This window comes from Thalassophryne amazonica, chromosome 14, assembly GCF_902500255.1.
Source record: "Thalassophryne amazonica chromosome 14, fThaAma1.1, whole genome shotgun sequence".
NCBI classification, from domain to species: domain Eukaryota; kingdom Metazoa; phylum Chordata; class Actinopteri; order Batrachoidiformes; family Batrachoididae; genus Thalassophryne; species Thalassophryne amazonica.
This window is the reverse complement of record NC_047116.1, coordinates 61,240,722-61,258,629: the sequence shown is the minus strand read 5'-3', so window position 1 is coordinate 61,258,629 and position 17,908 is coordinate 61,240,722. Positions and strand designations below refer to the sequence as shown.

The 17,908-nt window shown below is 39.3% G+C and overlaps 1 protein-coding gene across 1 annotated transcript in view; it reads left to right on the top strand.

The window, feature by feature from the left end:
* wnt10a (wingless-type MMTV integration site family, member 10a) overlaps window positions 1-17,908 on the top strand; it is a 116,026-nt gene that overhangs the window by 10,537 nt on the left and 87,581 nt on the right. The gene's annotated exons all lie outside the window — the stretch shown is intronic.

Here is a 17,908-nt window from a genome sequence, read left to right as displayed (position 1 = left end):
TGGCGTACGCCTGACGTGATCTTGATAAATGCGGCGGGTGGAAAGGATCGTAATTAGAATAAACACGCCCATAAATATTCAGACTCCGCTTCAGACACACCCTCATTTTACAACATGGAAGCCGGGAGACGGCAATGAAAAGAATGTGTTCAGTCTCCCCCCACCTGATTTCACTCACTGTGTGCTCTGATAGGCATGAGCTTTCATATGATAGGTTATTGCAAGCGAACGCAAAAACTATTGCGTGGGAATGCAATAATATTGCGATGGAACGTGAAAGTATTGCAAGGGAATGCAATAATCTGAGCCAAAAAAATTAACCACCATGTCCCCTGGTGGGCTCCATACATTTGCAAAAAAAAAAAGTCAAGTTGTAATTAAATAACCGTCTGATATAACCGGTGTCAAAATAAATACAACACTTCCATCTCCTGGCGTCCAGACGCTCATACTGCCATGAACACTACTGGCCAGTAAATGGTAGTAGAGACCGTGAAAACTTGCCAAAACAAAATTCCATATAATCCGGGTCTGCTACGTTTAAGATGCGTAAAACACAGTAACAGTGTCTATAAACCCAGAGAACATATTCATGAGAGTATTAGGCACGATATACAAAGAGTTTAATGCTGTTGTCCATGTGGAGCCTGATCAGAGCATCTCAAATACATTTCTTCTGTTGTGAATGTACTGAGAGTACTCATAATGCACCTCTCGCCACAGAATGTCCACACTAAAACCTTCAAAATTAGCGCATTACTTTAAAACTAAAACATATATTTGTTATTTTCACTTTATTAAACTTCAGACGTGATGTTAATTTAAATAACTTGTCCGAAATTCATTCATTCATCTTCTACCGCTTAGTCCAATTAAGGGTCGCGGGGGGCTGGAGCCTATTCCAGCAGTCATAGGGCGCGAGGCAGGGTACACCCAGGACAGGATGCCAGTCTGTCGCAGGGCCACAAACAGACAAACAAACACAGACACACCCACACAAACACCTAAGGACAATCCACCTAACCCGCATGTCTTTGGATGTTGGAGGAAACTGGAGCACCCGGAGGAAACCCACGCAAACACGGGGAGAACATGCAAACTCCACACAGAAAGGCCACGGGAATTGAACCCATGACCTTCTCGCTGTGAGGCAACAGTGCTAACCACTAATCCACCGTGCTGCCTCTTGTCCGAAAATAGTTTGGTTAAAATTCTAATCATAAGTTAAAACGGTATGCCTCTGGATGATTTAGGTGATATTGCCAGCATATCAGTATGGGGTCAAAAGAAATGAGTTTTTTCTTTTCTATGACTAGTTCTCCTTTGCTTGCAGAGGATAGAGCAGTTTCTTTTGGAACCAGCTCTCCTCTGTTTGCAGAGAATAGAACTGCACATTTACAGCAAAGCATTTAACAGGTAAGTACTCAACTGATTTTAGACTTAATAAATGTTTGTAATTGTTAAGCTTTTATCTGAAAAGCTAATCCAAACATGAAAACATTATCTTCAATAATTAGCTGTTAGCGGATTAGCGTAACTGTGCCCACCACTGTCTGTATGTGTTTGGAAGTGTGAGGAACCTGGAACACCCAGAGGGAAGCCACACAAACAAGGCGAGAACATGCAAACTCCATGCAGAAAGGACTAGACATGAAGATGTGGTATGGTATGGCAGCAGCCATTCTGCTCTGTGTTTTCCAGATCCCATCAGATCTCACAAGCTAAGCAGAGTATGTCTTCATTAATTCTTGGATGGAGACATTTTAGGAAGACCAGTGGCAGTGTGCATTTCTCCAGGTCAAAACTGGAGTTGCATCTGGCATAACCTTGTGCCAAATCCCAATGTTTTTCTCCCTGCGTTGAAACTGGAAGTGAGCTTACAAGCGCGCTCATTGGTCGGTTGTGGTTGGGCGTATATGCTCGCTAATTTACTTTATTGACCCAACGGTTGGGCGTATAGCCACTCCACTGGATGAAACGGTGGCAGCTGAACAGCAAACATGTATGGTATGTTCTTGTGAAAGCATTGCTTTAAAGGCACCGTATAAATATGAAGATATATAGTATTTCTAAATGAATGACTAAAGTGAGTATTTATCTCTTAATTTATATCTCTCTGGTAAGTGAGGATACGATTCACCAAAGCCACACACTCACAAACTATGTGAAACCTCATTACTTTTTTCTGATTTTATTTTGTAGTAAGTCACCAGTCCTGTTGGTGATATTCATGAGCAGAATATTGATTGAGGTGTAGTCAGGGGAGGAGGGTCTTCAGTTTAGTGGGCTCAGGGACAACGAGGCCAGAGAATCGGCACAGCAGGGGTGGTGTTGCATGCCCTCAACTGTGCTGTTGTGCCGAAAAGGGAGCTGAGCCAAAAGGTGATGCTCTTGATCTACTGGTCAATCTTTGTTCCTTCTCTCACCTATGGTCATGAGGCTTGAGTCATGACCAAAAGAACTAGATTGCGGGTACAATTAGATGAAATGGGTTTCCGCAGAATGGTAGCTGGTGTCTCCCTTATACCCCCATCACACTAGAGACCAAGTGCCATCTGAATGAAAGTTTGGCCCACATTCCGGAAGTGGCGAGGTGCATTTGAGAATGTGGGACAGCATTTCGAGAGCAGTCTAAATTGTTGGGCAAATTCTTGTGGCCGCAAAGCACTCGAGGTACACAGCACGAGCGCAGCTTGAGTGCTGTTGGATTATATTTCCACCACCCGCAATTGGACCTCACTCGTACAGCAAAATAACTGCATTCATCATATTCTCACTACATTCTGACAGCTGTCTGGATAATCCTACTGGGCCTCATGTATCAATGTTGCACACTTGTGGCATAAATTTACGGTGTAAACTTGAAATACACCAAAGTCGCCGTGACATGTATCAAGCAGTGCGCACCTGCCCATTTCTGGCGTATGCCTGACGTGATCTTGATAAATGCGGCGGGTGGAAACGATCGTAATTATAATAAACACGCCCATAAATATTCAGACTCCGCTTCAGACACACCCTCATTTTACGACATGGAAGCCGGAAGACGGCAATGAAAAAGAACTCCACCAATCACGACGCGTGCCAATAGAGCATCAAAAGCGGCCGTCGTATCAGTTGTTTTGTAGTATATAATCAATAAAGTGTTACAGTGGTCCCTCATTAATCGCTGGAGTTACGTTCTAAAAAATAGCCCATAATACGCGAAACTGCGACATAGTCAGTGTTATTTTTTACAATTAGTATAGACGTTTCAAAGCTGTAAAACCCCTGTAAAACCACTTTATACACTTTCTCAATCAGGCATGAACATTTTCTCACTTTTCTCTCGTGTGTAAACACTCTCAAAGTTCAAACCTTAGTAGGAAAATAATACCAAACTGTTTTCAGGCCCAAACATTTGTTTGAGAAATAAAAATAGAACGTTTTCCTATAAATAATTATGATGGCATTTAGAACTAGCGAATTAATTTTAACGATCAACGAACGAGGTCGGACACATAAGAAATGATTAATAGTGACTCACCAGTATTTCACAGATCGGGCCTGTGCTTCCTGGCGCTGCGCCTTTTCCACTCACACTTGGCTGCAGCAGGTGTGTGTTTCCGTGTGACAAACACAGTTAAGAGTAGTTGTTGGCGCTCTTTTCTCTTCTGGGCAACAAGATTCTTATAAACAGAACAGAATTCTTATAAACGCAGAACACAGAACACTGTAAAAAAAAAGGCATGCAAAATTGGACTAAATACTCTGCGAGACTCTGAGGCCACGACAGGTGAATGGCGTTATAGCGAGGGACCACTGTATTCTCTTTTCACATGTCAATAATTCTTGACATTTGGATATTTGCTCGCTCAATTAATAAGACACGCCTAATCTGTCAGATTTCTTTATTTTTTAAATGTATTTCTGTATTTATTTTATTGTGACAATCGAATGGAGACAGGAAAACCTGGTTGCAGCACGGGCGAATTAAGGGAATAACGAAACTACAGTTATTATTATCAATTTCATAGTTTAAAACGATCACACCACATAAAGTTAAGCTCAGCGCTGCTCTGGCTCCATGCTCGGAGTCTGGAGAAAAAGGCGGGCAGCGCTGTCTTTGGAGTCAGCGCTGTAGCCACGGATCGTGCTCCATAACAATCCCGCAAAGGTGGGATTTGTATTGATTATTATGTAGTATAATCAGGAAAGTGTTATTTATGTAACATATGCATTGATTTGTATAATGGCACTGTTTATCATGTTGATCATCTTCATTTCTATGTGGATTCCAGCGCTGGTTCATTTTGGTGTATACGCCACCTCTCAACCTGGTGTATATTTTCAGCGCAACGTACGCCAACGACCACATTGATAAATGCCAAGTAGCGCAGCCGTTTTGGCGTACACCCCATATACGCTCAAATATCGCCATACGCAACATTGATACATGAGGCCCAATGTGTTCCACCCACATCTGTACTGTGTTCAGAGGCTTAAGTGTATGGCATGTGCATGTATCAGTCGGGGCGGGTCAGAGTGCAGTCTGGGTATTCGGAGGGCTGTTCTCCACCATTCTTATTCCCTGCCAGATGTGACAGGAATTGTGGCTTTTTTGATGTTTTGTCTGATTCGACCTGGCTCGTGCTCATTTGTACTCAGTGTGATGGAGTCCTTAGAGATAAGGTGAGAAGCTCAGTCATTGTGGGGAGCTCAGAGAGGAGCGGAAGAGCGGGAGAGGAACAGTGTTGCCACAGTTACTTTGAAAAAGTAATCCAATTACTGATGACTGATTACTCCTTGAAAAAGTAACTTAGTTACTTTACTAATTACTCAATTATAAAAGTAACTAAGTTAGATTACTAGTTACTTTTTTAGTTACTTTCCCCAGCTGCTGACAACAACCCTCTGCCACCTCAACTACTTGTTTTGCCAAAACTCAATTTATAGTCACCCTTTCTTGACTTCAATGAAAATAAATACTTGTTTTACAAAAAGTAAAATAAAGACATCTTTCTTGACCTCATATTTAACTGTTGACAGCACTGTAACAGTAAAATTTGCAATTTCTAACCTACATTGTTTATAAATGTAACTATTAAATTCTTTCTAACATTTTTCTAACATTTAAATTCTCTCTAAACATTTTACTTGTCGAAATTATTATTATTATAAGTAGTATTAGTAGTTGTAGTAAAAAAAAAAAAAGGCTTCAAAACTGGACCTTTAATCTAGGGGTGTTGTGGGGGGGGGCACATCAATGCCCCACGCCCCCATTCCACCTGGATTCGCCCCTGCTTCGACATTTGAGCACAAAGAATGGATAACATTTATTTATGCAGAAAACATGACCAGATTTACAGGTAAGAAAGTTTTATTGCTTTTTCACATCATGTGGTCCTCAGAAAGAGAGTTTAGGTGCATTTGAGTTGAAAATAGTGTCAGTTGTTGACGCGTTGCGGTGGACCAGCTGTTTTTAGCGCGCAGATACGAAGCGGCTCAGCTCAGAATTCTAAATAAAGGAGAAAAAAGCATAAACATGTCTTTTAAAGCTCAGTGCAGGTGTGCTGTTGTCAGCGTGCTTTAAGAGGTAAGTACGAGTCGTAGCTGCTGCAGAAAACTGCGGATGAAAAGCTCACAGCTCGCTTAAAGTGGGCAGTTCAGTTGAACCCGACCCCCTGCCCACGACAAAGTTTAATGCTGCTATCGACCCACAATGCAAAAATAATAGTAACGCACAGTGACTTGGAGAAGTAACTTTAATCTGATTACTGATTTGGAAAGATTAACGCGTCAGATTACTCGTTACTAAAAAGTGTGGTTAGATTAGAGTAACGCGTTACTAAGTAATGCGTTACTGGCATCACTGTACAGTAGATATATATATATATATATATATATATATATATATATATATATATATATATATATATATATATGAGGTCTGTTAGAAAAGTATCTGACCTTTTTATTTTTTGCAAAAACCTGATGGATTTGAATCACGTGTGCTTGCATCAGCCAACCTTGAACCTTCGAATGGTTTCCACCTGGCTGTCGCCCAGTATCTGGCAAAATTTAATGCGGCGCTGCTCCAGTAAAAATCCATGAAAATCCGCCAAGCCCACTACACATGTCCTCACATAAAGGCTGCTTACCAGCAAATGACGCAATCGACAGGCGTGACAAAATTCACGCATGCGCACGAAGGTTCAAGGTTGGCTGATACAAGCACACATGATTCAAATCCATCAGGTTTTTGCAAAAATAAAAAGATCTGATACTTTTCTAACAGACCTCGTATGTATATATATATATATATATATATATATATATATATATATATATATATATATATATATATATATAAACTTAAGTAAAATACCAATTCTCAACAACATACATTGATTATGTAACAAAGTATTACTACTTTGTTCCAATTCCAACACCGGCGACACCTTTAGGCTGTTTTTATTGTTTGTTCAGCAGCTATTTGCCTGACTAAATGCATTTTAATCTTACTGATGATGGCCAGTCTCACTGTGTGACCCACAGTGAGACTTAGAGTGATTCTCACCTTCAAACCTATGGTCCCACTTTCACTCCTCACTGACTCAGGTCGAAGTTGTTTGTCAGTTCCAGATGAGGCAGTTGCTAGTTGTCTGGCATCACTGGTTTGCCTTGGGTGCAGAAACTCCAAACCACTGTCTCAAACAACCTCCTTAAAATTGATAATTCATCTGTTCAAAAAATTGATACAAGTTCATGTACTACAGTAATTATTATAGGTATGATTTAGGGGGAAAAAAATCAGACCTGTTCACAACATGACATGTTCACAGACAGTATACATTATTTCAGGGTACAGCAGATTAGTTTAGAAAAATGTGAAACCAGCCTATTCCCCCCCCCCCCCCCCCCACACACACACACACCTTTTTTTTTGCTTCATAAATCAACTTTAACTACTCTTGGTAAAGTTTTAGAAATTTGCAATGTGTCATATATGAAAACATACATAATAAAGAGAAACCATTACCTATTAAAGTCATTCTTACACAAACTGATAAGAATATTTGCTCTTTCATCTTCTGTTGTCTCATGTTTATGAATGGTTTTTGAAGATACCAGATAATTTGTACTGCCGTCTTTGCTGATCATTTTTGGTTTTAGTTCTTAGTTCTAGTGTCTTGGAATGTGGTCATTTGTTGGTTGATCTACTTTGCAACCAGTAAAACCTTGATTAGAAAGTTACTCAGAAACAGTAGGACAGGAATAGGAGATTCTCTCTCTCTCTCTCTCTCTTTCTCTAGCAGTGTCCTTCGTTGCGTTGCTCCTAATGCTTTTACGGCCCTTGTCAGTGCAAGTGCTTGTGAATTTGCTCTCAGCACTTTCCCAACTCTCGGCGGAAAAAGCATAAACCTGTTTAGTCGGTTTCTGCAACACAAAGTGACACTTTCTTTTGAATCTTTAATTCATTTTGCCACTTTCTTTGCCATCAGTTCAGCCAGGCATGCCACAGCCAGTGAATTATTTGTTAGATTGATTTGTTGCCAGTCTTCTGGGACCCTGTATCGCAGAGCCAGCTCAGAGCAGAGGAGGAGCTAGAACAACGTCTGAGTGTGGTCCTTTTCTCTCCCATACCATACCTTCTCCTGGTTTTCTCTTCTTGGATCAAGGAGTACAAAAATGCAACTGCAGCACATCAGGGAGACAAAGGATGAGTGCCTGAGTCACGTTTGTAGCATTTCAAAGTTATCATGTCTGTGAACATCTTATTTGCGTTACTGGTACAAAACCTATTGAATATTAGTGTGTTGAAATATGGCTGACCCCTGGGTATGAGGCCATGTTATCAAATACCTATAAATGATACGCCAATATGATTGGATAAAACACTAAAGAATAAATAGCAATACACCCTTTTTGCAGACAGGTAATATTTTTCATACCACCTGAGTAATCAGCCAATCCGGACAGCGGAGTGGCGCCATGACGAAGAGGCGTGGTCAGAGGAACTGTGAAATACTGGTGAGTCACTATTAATAATTTTTTGTGTCCAACATTGTAGGTTGATCGTTAAAATTAAATTTGTTAGTTCTAAAAGCCATCATAAAACCATACACCCTGAGGCCGGATTCATTGGTGAACTTGATTTCTGATAATATCTGCGAGACTCAGGTTGCATTTCGTGCTTAGGAAGTTTGTCAAATGTGGCAAGCAGCTTTACAGTAAAACATGTACACACACACACACACACACACACACACACACACACACACACACACACACACACACACACACACACACACACACACACACACACACACACACACACAGAGTTGTGCTCATAAGTTTACATAATCTGGCAGAATTTTAGATTTTTTTGGCCATTTTTCAGAGAATATGAATGAGAACGCAAAAACTTTCACTCATGGTTAGTGGTTATGTGAAGCCATTCATTGTGAAAAAAACTGTGTTTACTGTTTTGAATTAATAATGACACAGAAACTACCCAAATGACCCTGATCAAACATTTACATACCACAGTTCTTAATATCCTGTATTGCACCCTTTGACATCAATGACACCTTGAAGTATTTTGTCATAGTTGTGGATGAGGCTCTTTACTTTGATGGTAAAGCTGTCCATTCTTCTTGGCAAAAAGCCTCCAGTTCCTGTAAATTCCTGGCTGTCTTGCATGAACTGCACGTTTGGGATCTCCACAGAGTGGCTCAGTGATATTAAGGTCAGGAGACTGAAATGGCCACTCCAGAACCTTCATATTATTCTGCTGTAGCCAATGACAGGCTGACTTGGCCTTGTGTTTGGATCGTTGCCATGTTGGAACGTTCAAGTACATCACATGTACAGCTTCCAGACTGATGAGTGCACATTTTCCTCCAGAATTGTCTGATAACATGCTGCATTCATCATTTTGACCAAGTTTCCTGTGCCTTTGTAGCTCACACATCCCCAAAACATCAACGATCCACCTCTGTGTTTCACAGTTGGAATGGTGTACCTTTCATCATAGGCATGTTGACTCCTTTCCAAATGTCACATTTATGGTTGTGGCAGAAAAGTTCAGTTTATGTCTCATCACTCCAAATGAGTTTGTGCTGTTTGGTGTATTGTAAGTGGGATACTTTGTGGCATTTGCGTAGTAATAGCTTTCTTCTGGTGACTCAATCATGCAGCCCATTTTTCTTCAAGTGCCCCTTTACTGTGCAGCCACACCACTTTCTTTCAGAGAGGTCTGTATTTCAGCTGAACTTGCTTGTGGGTTTTCATTGCATCCCGAACAATATTCCTGGCAGTTGTTGCTGAAAGTTCTGTTGGTCTACCTGACCCTGGTTTGGCTTCCCTTATTTTCCACTTCTTGATTAGAATTTGAACACTGCTGATTGGCATTCTTATGTTCTTGGATATCTTTTTATATTCCCCTCCTGGTTCATACAGTTCAATTACTTTTCCCTTCAGATCCTTTGATAAGTCTTTTGCTTTCCCTATGACTCAGAAACCATAAACATCAGTGCAGCATTGGATGAAAGATGCAAGGGTCTGTCAGGAGCCCAGAAACTCACTGACCTTTTATAGACACACACTGATTACAAGCAAACAGATCTCAGATGAGGATGGTTACCTTTAGTAGCCATTCAAGCCTGTTTTTGTCAACTTGTGTGCATGTTATCAGGCCAAAATCACCAGGGTATGTAAATGTTTTATCAGGGTCATTGGGTTAGTTTCAGTTGTCATTATGACTTAAAAAGAGTAAACGCAGTGGTTTGAAAATAAATGGCTTCACACAACCATGAACCATGAGTGAAAAAAGTTTTTGTGTTGTCATTCATATTCTCTGACAATCCCCCCCCAGGAAAAAAAAAATCTAAAATTCTGCCAGGGTATGTAAGCTTATGAGCCAACTGTGTGTGTGTGTGTGTGTGTGTGTGTGTGTGTGTGTGTGTGTGTGTGTGTGTGTATATATATATATATATATATATATATATATATATATATATATATATATATATATATATATATATATATATATATATACATACACCATATTTTTCAGAATTTTACACTTCATTTTTTTCTTAAAATTTAACTGAACACTACTAATTACTAAAAAAAAAAAAGCTTACACAGAAACCATAATACTCACGGCAACACTATGCAGTCCCCTTTGATAGTATTGGAATGGTAATGACTATTCTTGCTGTGCTGGTGTTTCAGATCAAAAGTTCAATATAAGAAGAAAGTATGAAGAGGTTCAAGCTTTTATTAAGTGATAATTTCATTGTGATGCATTAAGCAACATAGAGCATAGTTGCTTAAGAAATCAGAGTGCCACATTTTTAGGGGAGCAGAAATATTAGCACATGTATCTAACAGGTGTTTCTGGTTACTCAGGTGTTTCAAGAAAGGAAAGTAGCTCTCAAGATGTCTGTGAAAGAAAACCAAGCCATTTTGAAATTGAGAAAAAACAAACAAACAGAAAATCAGTCTGAGGCTTTTCACAAGCAATGGGCAAAGACAACACAACAATTTGGAACATTAATTTGGCTTCTCTCTTATTCTACCACAGCATATCCCAGATGGATCTGCATGTTGATTTAGTACAAATTTTACATCAGATGCCCTTGCTGATGCAACTCCATATTACATGGAGAATGTACAACAGTGGAACTGGGAACCTTCTGCTCGGGAAACAAGTGCACTAACCACCTGGCCACCATGTCTGTCCACATGGAATGTTCTGAAAAACAAATGTTCTAAAAACGAAAGAGGCATTGTGTATCAACTGGGCATGTCCAGATTGTCAATTGTAATGATTGATTGATTGATTGATTGATTTTTATTAAAGCATCATGCACCACTGATGCCCAGCCCACATGGACTCATAAGACACTCCATATCCAAAACAAAATAAGCACATACATGTCACAAGTTGCGCAATTTCAAGGTACAACTGGGTACAACACCTCCTTTCCCAGGCTTTACAAACAAAAACAGCCAAAGCAAATGTTTCTTTTTCAAACATTCAACTCAATTGTAACTGCCTTTAGGATAGGGTGTACTTGAAACTGATGCATTGCTACTTAGATTGTGGAGTCAAGCATTTAAGCTTGCAAGCGGATCATTTAAGGGAGCAGCCACCAAAGCTCCCTGAGGTGAAGCAGTGAGACAACCTCCCAAACCACCAACTAGCATCTGGATCATGCCATGGCCAGACCCATTTTCATGCATCCTGCTTGAACCCACAAAACCAGCATAAAAGTGATACACATCAGAGCAATTAAAGTTTTTTTTTTTCCCATTGTTTACTTTTATTTCATTCATAAATTTCATTTTCATTTCATTTTCATTATAGTTTGTAGTTTGAAGTGCTAACAGGAATCCTTTTGTGTAGAAGATAACACATTGTCACTCCCAACTTGTCACATTTTTATGCCTTTTTATTGCCCCTTTGTGTCCCTTGTGTCCAATGTTAACTAGCTTTGACAGCCGTGCCATTTCTCTCTGCCAACGCACAGAGCTCTCTGCTTCACTTACACATCCTCAGGGAGCCGTCATCTATGTTTTGGTTATGGTTATGGTTGGGGTTATCATTTCCTCACACATCACATAGTCATGCAAAGGGGCCACCCAACATATTGACATTCAGTCAAAATGAACTTTTTTTTTGTCTCAAAATGTAATGAATTGGGTGTGAGATTGCACTGTGCAATCAGAGTGTATAAAACCACTTACATACAAAGCATCCAGAAAGTATTCACAATGTTTCACTTTTTTCACATTTTGTTATGTGACAACCTTTTTCCAAAATTGAGTAAATTATTTTTTTTTCTCCTTCAAAATTCTACTCACAACACCAAATAATGACAACATGAAAAAAGATTTTTTGAAATTTTTGCAAATTTATGAAAAAAAAAAAAATAACATGTTCATATGTATTCACACCATTTACTCAATACTTTGTTGATGCACATTTGGCAGCAATTACAGTGTGAAGTCTTCTTAAATATGATGCCACAAGCTTGGCAGTTTTCCCCATTCCTCTTTGCAGCACCTCTCAAGCTGTATCAAGTTGGATGGGGAGCAGTGGTGCACAGCCATTTTCAGATCTCTCCAGAGATGTTCAGTCGGATTCAGGTCTGGACTCTGGCTGGGTCACTCAAGGACATTCACAGAGTTGTCCTGAAGCCACTCCTTGGATATCTTAAAGATATCTTTGATAGGGAAGGTGATAGTCTAGTGGTTAAGTGTTAGGCTTTAGACCAGAGGATCCTTAGTTCAACCCTTGGTTCAAGTCTGGCCGGACAACTAAGGGCTGCTGGGCAAGGTCCTTAATTCTCCTGGTGTAGTGAGCACCTTGCATAGCAGCACCCTGAGATCGGTGTGTGAGTGTGTTTGTGTGAATGGATGAATGGGAGGCATCATTGTAAGTGTTTTGAACTTCTGATGCAGATGGACTGTCGCCCCACTCTGAGGTCAAGAGAGCTCTGGAGCAGGTTTTCATCCAGGATGTGTCTGTACATTGTTGCATTCATCTTTCCCTCAATCCTAACTAGTCTCCCAGTTCCTGCTGCTGAAAAACACCACCATGCTTCACTGTATGGATGGTGCCTGGTTTCCTCCAAACATGACGCCTGGCATTCACACCAAAGAGTTCAATCTTTGTATCATCAGACCAGAGAATTTCATTTCTCATGGTTTGAGAGTCCTTCAGGTGCCTTCTGGCAAACTCCAGGCAGGCTGCCATATGCCTTTTACTATGGAGTGGCTTCTGTCTGGCCACTCTATCATATAGGGCTGATTGGTGGATTACTGCAGAGATGGTTGTTCTTCTGGAAGGTTCTTCTGTCTCCACAGAGTAATGCTGGAGCTCTGACAGACTGATCATCGGGTTCTTGGTCACTTCCCTGACTAAGGCCCTTCTTTCACCAATGTCTCAGTTTAGATGGGTGTCCAGCATCCAGAAGAGTCCTGGTGGATCCGAACCTCTTCCATTTATGGATGATGGAGGCCATTGTGTTCATTGAGACCTACAAATCAGCAGAAATGTTTCTGTACCCTTAAAAAAATTTCTGCCTTGAGACAATTCTGTACTGGAGGTCTACAGACAATTCCTTTGATGTCATGCTTGGTTTGTGTTCTGACATTCACTGTCAACTGTGGGACCTTATATGTAGACAGGTGTGTGCATCTCTCCAAATCATGTCTAATCAACTGAATTTACCCCATGAGGACTCCAATTAAGCTGTACAAACATCTCAAGGATGATCAGTGGAAACAGGATGCATCTGAGCTCAGTATTGATCTTCATGGCAAAGACTGTGAATACGTATGTACATGTGATTTCTTTGTTTTCTTTTTTCTGCCAAGGATGCGTTTATTTATTTGTCTGTCTGTCTGTTAGCAGGAATACATCAAAACTATTGCATGGATTTTAACAAAAGTTTCACCACAGTTACATATTAGGGCATTGCAAATCATTATGAGGTGTTGTGAATAGAATTTTGAAGGAAAAAATGAATTTGCACCATTTTGACATAAGGCTGTAACATAATGTAGAAAAAGTGAAGCGCACTATATATGTAGTCATGCTGGCAATTTATGCTTTTCTATTATTCCTGGTATGAGTATTTTGAAAAGGGATGTGAATATTTTCGGAATGCATTGTGTTTGATCAATAGAAGGGCTAGTTTTGAAAAACCAGCAAAGCAAACTCCATGACATCAGATCAAATCAGCAAAATAATATGTATATGTTGCAGACATGAACGAGTGAAGCTCTTCAGCATCTAACCATGTCATTTAGGTCCTTCAGACTTTTTTTCAGGAAAATGGTTCTTGGGAGCATGAGCATGGCTAAAACCTTTCAGCTTCTGTAGGGGATCTGCGCTCCCCCCAGACCCTACTAATTACAGCCTTTAAGCATTTTTTTTAATGTAGATGTAAATTAATATTCAAAGTTTTCAGCTAGCTGACAGTAGGGCTGTACAATTTTGGCCAAATTATCATATCTCAATATTGTCAGGTCAATATGATATATGATATGACTATGATTTCCCAGAAAGTGCAGCAACAGTGAAAATTAAACATTTTTAAACAAAACATCATAAAGTTAGTATACAGTGCCCTCCAAAAGTATTGGAACACTTGGTATTTCACACATTTTAATTTGTTTATGCCATTTCAAATTCAAGAAATACAAAAAATATAAAGAATCTCTCAAACAAATGTCTAAAACATGATAATACCTGTAAATAATAATCAGTTTTATTGCCAGTTTTCTTCAGACAAGTCAGGGGATGGGAATATGAACATTTCCAAGTCACTGAATATGTCTGGGACTTTATTTACATCAATTATGAAGAACTACAAAAGTTTCTTTCACCAAAACATCAAATTGAGGCTTGCATCTTGATGTACTTTCTGGCAAATTGTAGTTGAATGTTCAGGTCTTCTTTTTAAGAAAATCCTCCTCTACACCTCTTCATCAGGAAGCTGTATTTTATATTTTTAATTAATTTATATCAAGTTGTAGACATTTACTTTCAGTTTGAGTTTAAGGAAGATAACTTTAGATTTATGGATTTATTTGTATTTGAAATGGCATAAACAAATTAAAATGTGTGAAATGCCAGTACGTTTGAGTACAGTTGAGAAACACTCCGTGGCATGTTTTTTTTTTTTTTTTAAGTGAAATGCATCATCCTGGTGTTACTTAGAGAGCAAAAATAAGTGGTTATTTATTTCCTTCAGACAGCAAAATTAAGAGTTTATTTAATCAGCAGGTGCCTGCTCGTTTAAAAATCACTGGAGAAACACGTATATATAAAGCAACCTGAATTAAAAGAGAAATGCCACTTTTCACAACCTGGACCTCATTTCTGGCATAAAATACAGTTGTTTAGTCACCAGTATAACTTTAGTGTCATTATTAGTCCATGGTTCAAATGATGTGTTCAGTTGAAATTTGAGGCGAACATTTTTCTTCATTTTTCTAAAGTGGATTAGAACTTTTTTTCTGGTACACAACACCAACTAGTGGACAGGAGGAATTTAGCAGTCCATGTGACTCACTAATTTCAAAATGCAGCTCTTTTCAACCAGAGGTGCGGTGCCGTGACATGTCAATCATCTGTGACTTATCAGATTTCAGGGGAGTCCAGTGCAACCCTGGCCTCTGCTCTTGATCCACCCATGACAGGACGTGTTCAACATTTGATACTTCCAGTTTCACTGTGGATTCAAATTTGGCACTTCCTGTTTTAGTGTGACCTTGCCACTGAGTTCCCATGAGATTCCATGAGATCTTGTCTGTCAATCCAAGAAGTGTCGATCCAGGAAGTGTTTGACATTTGACATTTACTGGTTCATTGTGGACTCAAAATTTGGCACTTCCTGTTTGGGACTCCCTGTACCATGAGCGAGCTTCGTGCCACTGCGCGGTGCTTCACTCGTATGATGTTGGCAAATCAGGCACTGTTAAGTATTTTATTTATATTTGATTTAGATTTAAAGAGTTGCTTTGCATGTTCATGCAAAGCAAAGCAGTTCAACTGACTTGATTTGACCATTTACTTGTCAGTTTATTTTGTGGGCAAATTTCAATTCTTTTGCCTGATCTGGCTCTCTCACTGCCTTGAATTTCCTTCAGTCGAGTATAAGAATAAAAAAAAACAGATAAGTGTAGTTGCCCATGAATGTATCTTTCATTAGATCATATCACGAAATAAACCCCATGACACATATTTAAAATGTAACTAATGTTGCTAAAAGTGGCACATCTAGTTAATGGTATTTCATTTGACTCCAACAAGCAGCTTGAATCATTTCCCCTAAAAGCAGCATGCTATAAACTCTTGAGTGCTTTCTTTCATGTAACCTTTAAAAGTTTCCATTATAATCTTCACAGTGTTCTACATCAGTAAGTGATTGCCTTTAGGGCTGTTTTTATAGAACATGAGGGTGTGATGAACTCCACCAACAAACATTTAAGCAATCTGAAGAGGGTACGAATGCAAGTACTGGTGACACTTCCACAATTAGGTTTTGTTTATGTTGGTGTTGTTTTTTGCAGTATAATATTGCAATATGACTAGAGTGAATGTGTTTGAGTGTACATTTTGGAAGTCTTTGTTTTTGTGGGTGTGTTTGTAAGAAAACTCACATTCATTTTCTTCATTACAAATTTTTTGTTGTAACAATGACATATGCTCACTCCAAGTAAGACTTTCTAGAGGAACACCAGACCCAAGACCTACAAAATGATGACACCATAAAAGGATTTAAATGAGAATGAGGTCCAGAGCACAACAATTGTAGAGATTCCTTGGTGCACACATTGTTTTTTCTTACTCGTGTTTTATAACAATGAAAAATTTTGTAAAACCTTTGTTAACCTCCGACTAACAATGTTTTAGCTGGAAATACAGCGTAGTTGACAGCGCCATCCGTAAATGCATATGTCCAAGCATTTAGCACTATATCTCCAAGGCCTTTGTGTCCAAACTAACCAAATTTGGCACAAGTAGCCCCAGTGAGGAGAATGATCATCATAGCAGTGGCCTGATTTATATTTTAATTAGGTCATGGGGGTAGCATGTGTAAAATTCTACTTTGGCTCATAGGGACTATAATAGTTAGGCATGGCACACAAACTTTTTGACATAACCTACAATGGCTAGATGACCTTCCTATTTAGATCATGAGGTTATGTATGTTACGTATGTTGGGGATTTCCTAAGTCGCATCTTCTTGTTTCATTTTGTGCTTCAAGTATGAATATTTAAGTATTTTGAGCACTTGTATTTGTTTGTTAAGGGGAATGACCTGGGTAGTGAGTTTGAACTCAGTGAAGATTTGTGCATGAGACCACATGCACAACCAAATGTTGATTAATGCCTGCAGTAATCTCCAATCATCTCCAGAGGTTATTGAATTCTGCAGTGAAAAGTAACTGACAGCAATGACACTGTTGCAGATTTAGCCCCCAGCCAAACAAGTTACACAGTGCACCCAGCTGTCAAGGTTGACAGCTGGGTGCACTGTGACAAAGCAGAAAAAAATTCTTATCTGTGTACACATATATGGAGCTTCAAATCGTCACAACTAGGATATAATCCACCGGTCTTTCGGGTGGCAAATGAATTTGCCACAGAAGCACCTGCGCCTATGAAACAAGATTTTAAGTCTTTCAAGACTTGAATCATTTTCTGATGGAATTTTTTTTAACAAGGTTTTAAACAGCCAGCAAATGCATCGTCTTTTGAACTCAAAATCTAGCAAACACCTGTTTGTCATTCACTCCTTTTTCCAAAAAGAGCAGCAATGAATTAGTCCGCGATTAAATAAACATTAAGTCAAATTGTTTGATTGAGCCAATTGATGGAAAACAGTGTACATAAATGAAGCAAATGAATCCTTGCAACCTTTTGGTCACTTAAAAGATTATTTCTTTGATATCTGTCCATGAAAGAATGATACTTCACTGTTCATGAAGCTAGAGCCATCTGCAGGACAGGAGGAGAACAACACACAGTTCACTAAGAACACTAAGCGTCTGTTTCATGAAAGGTTTGCATGTGTGAACATGTGTGAAAACACCATTGTGCATGCAAATACACCTGCATGCTGATTTGCTAACAGTGCGCAACAGGAAGTGTGTCTGTCAAATGCGTAAAATAATGCGTATTGTCAATTTAGTGTGTTTGCCTTGATGAATATGCAATTTGGGGTTTGTCTACATGAGAGTACAAAATTCAGGGAGGGAATATGCAGATATGTCAGGTTTGTGCATGCAACATGATTTATCAAGGTCAAAGTAAATTCAGCAAGTGCTGATTCCAGCTGTATTTTGTGACTTTGACAGCTTAGTATTAATTTGTTGGGCTTGACAGACTGCTGTTCCA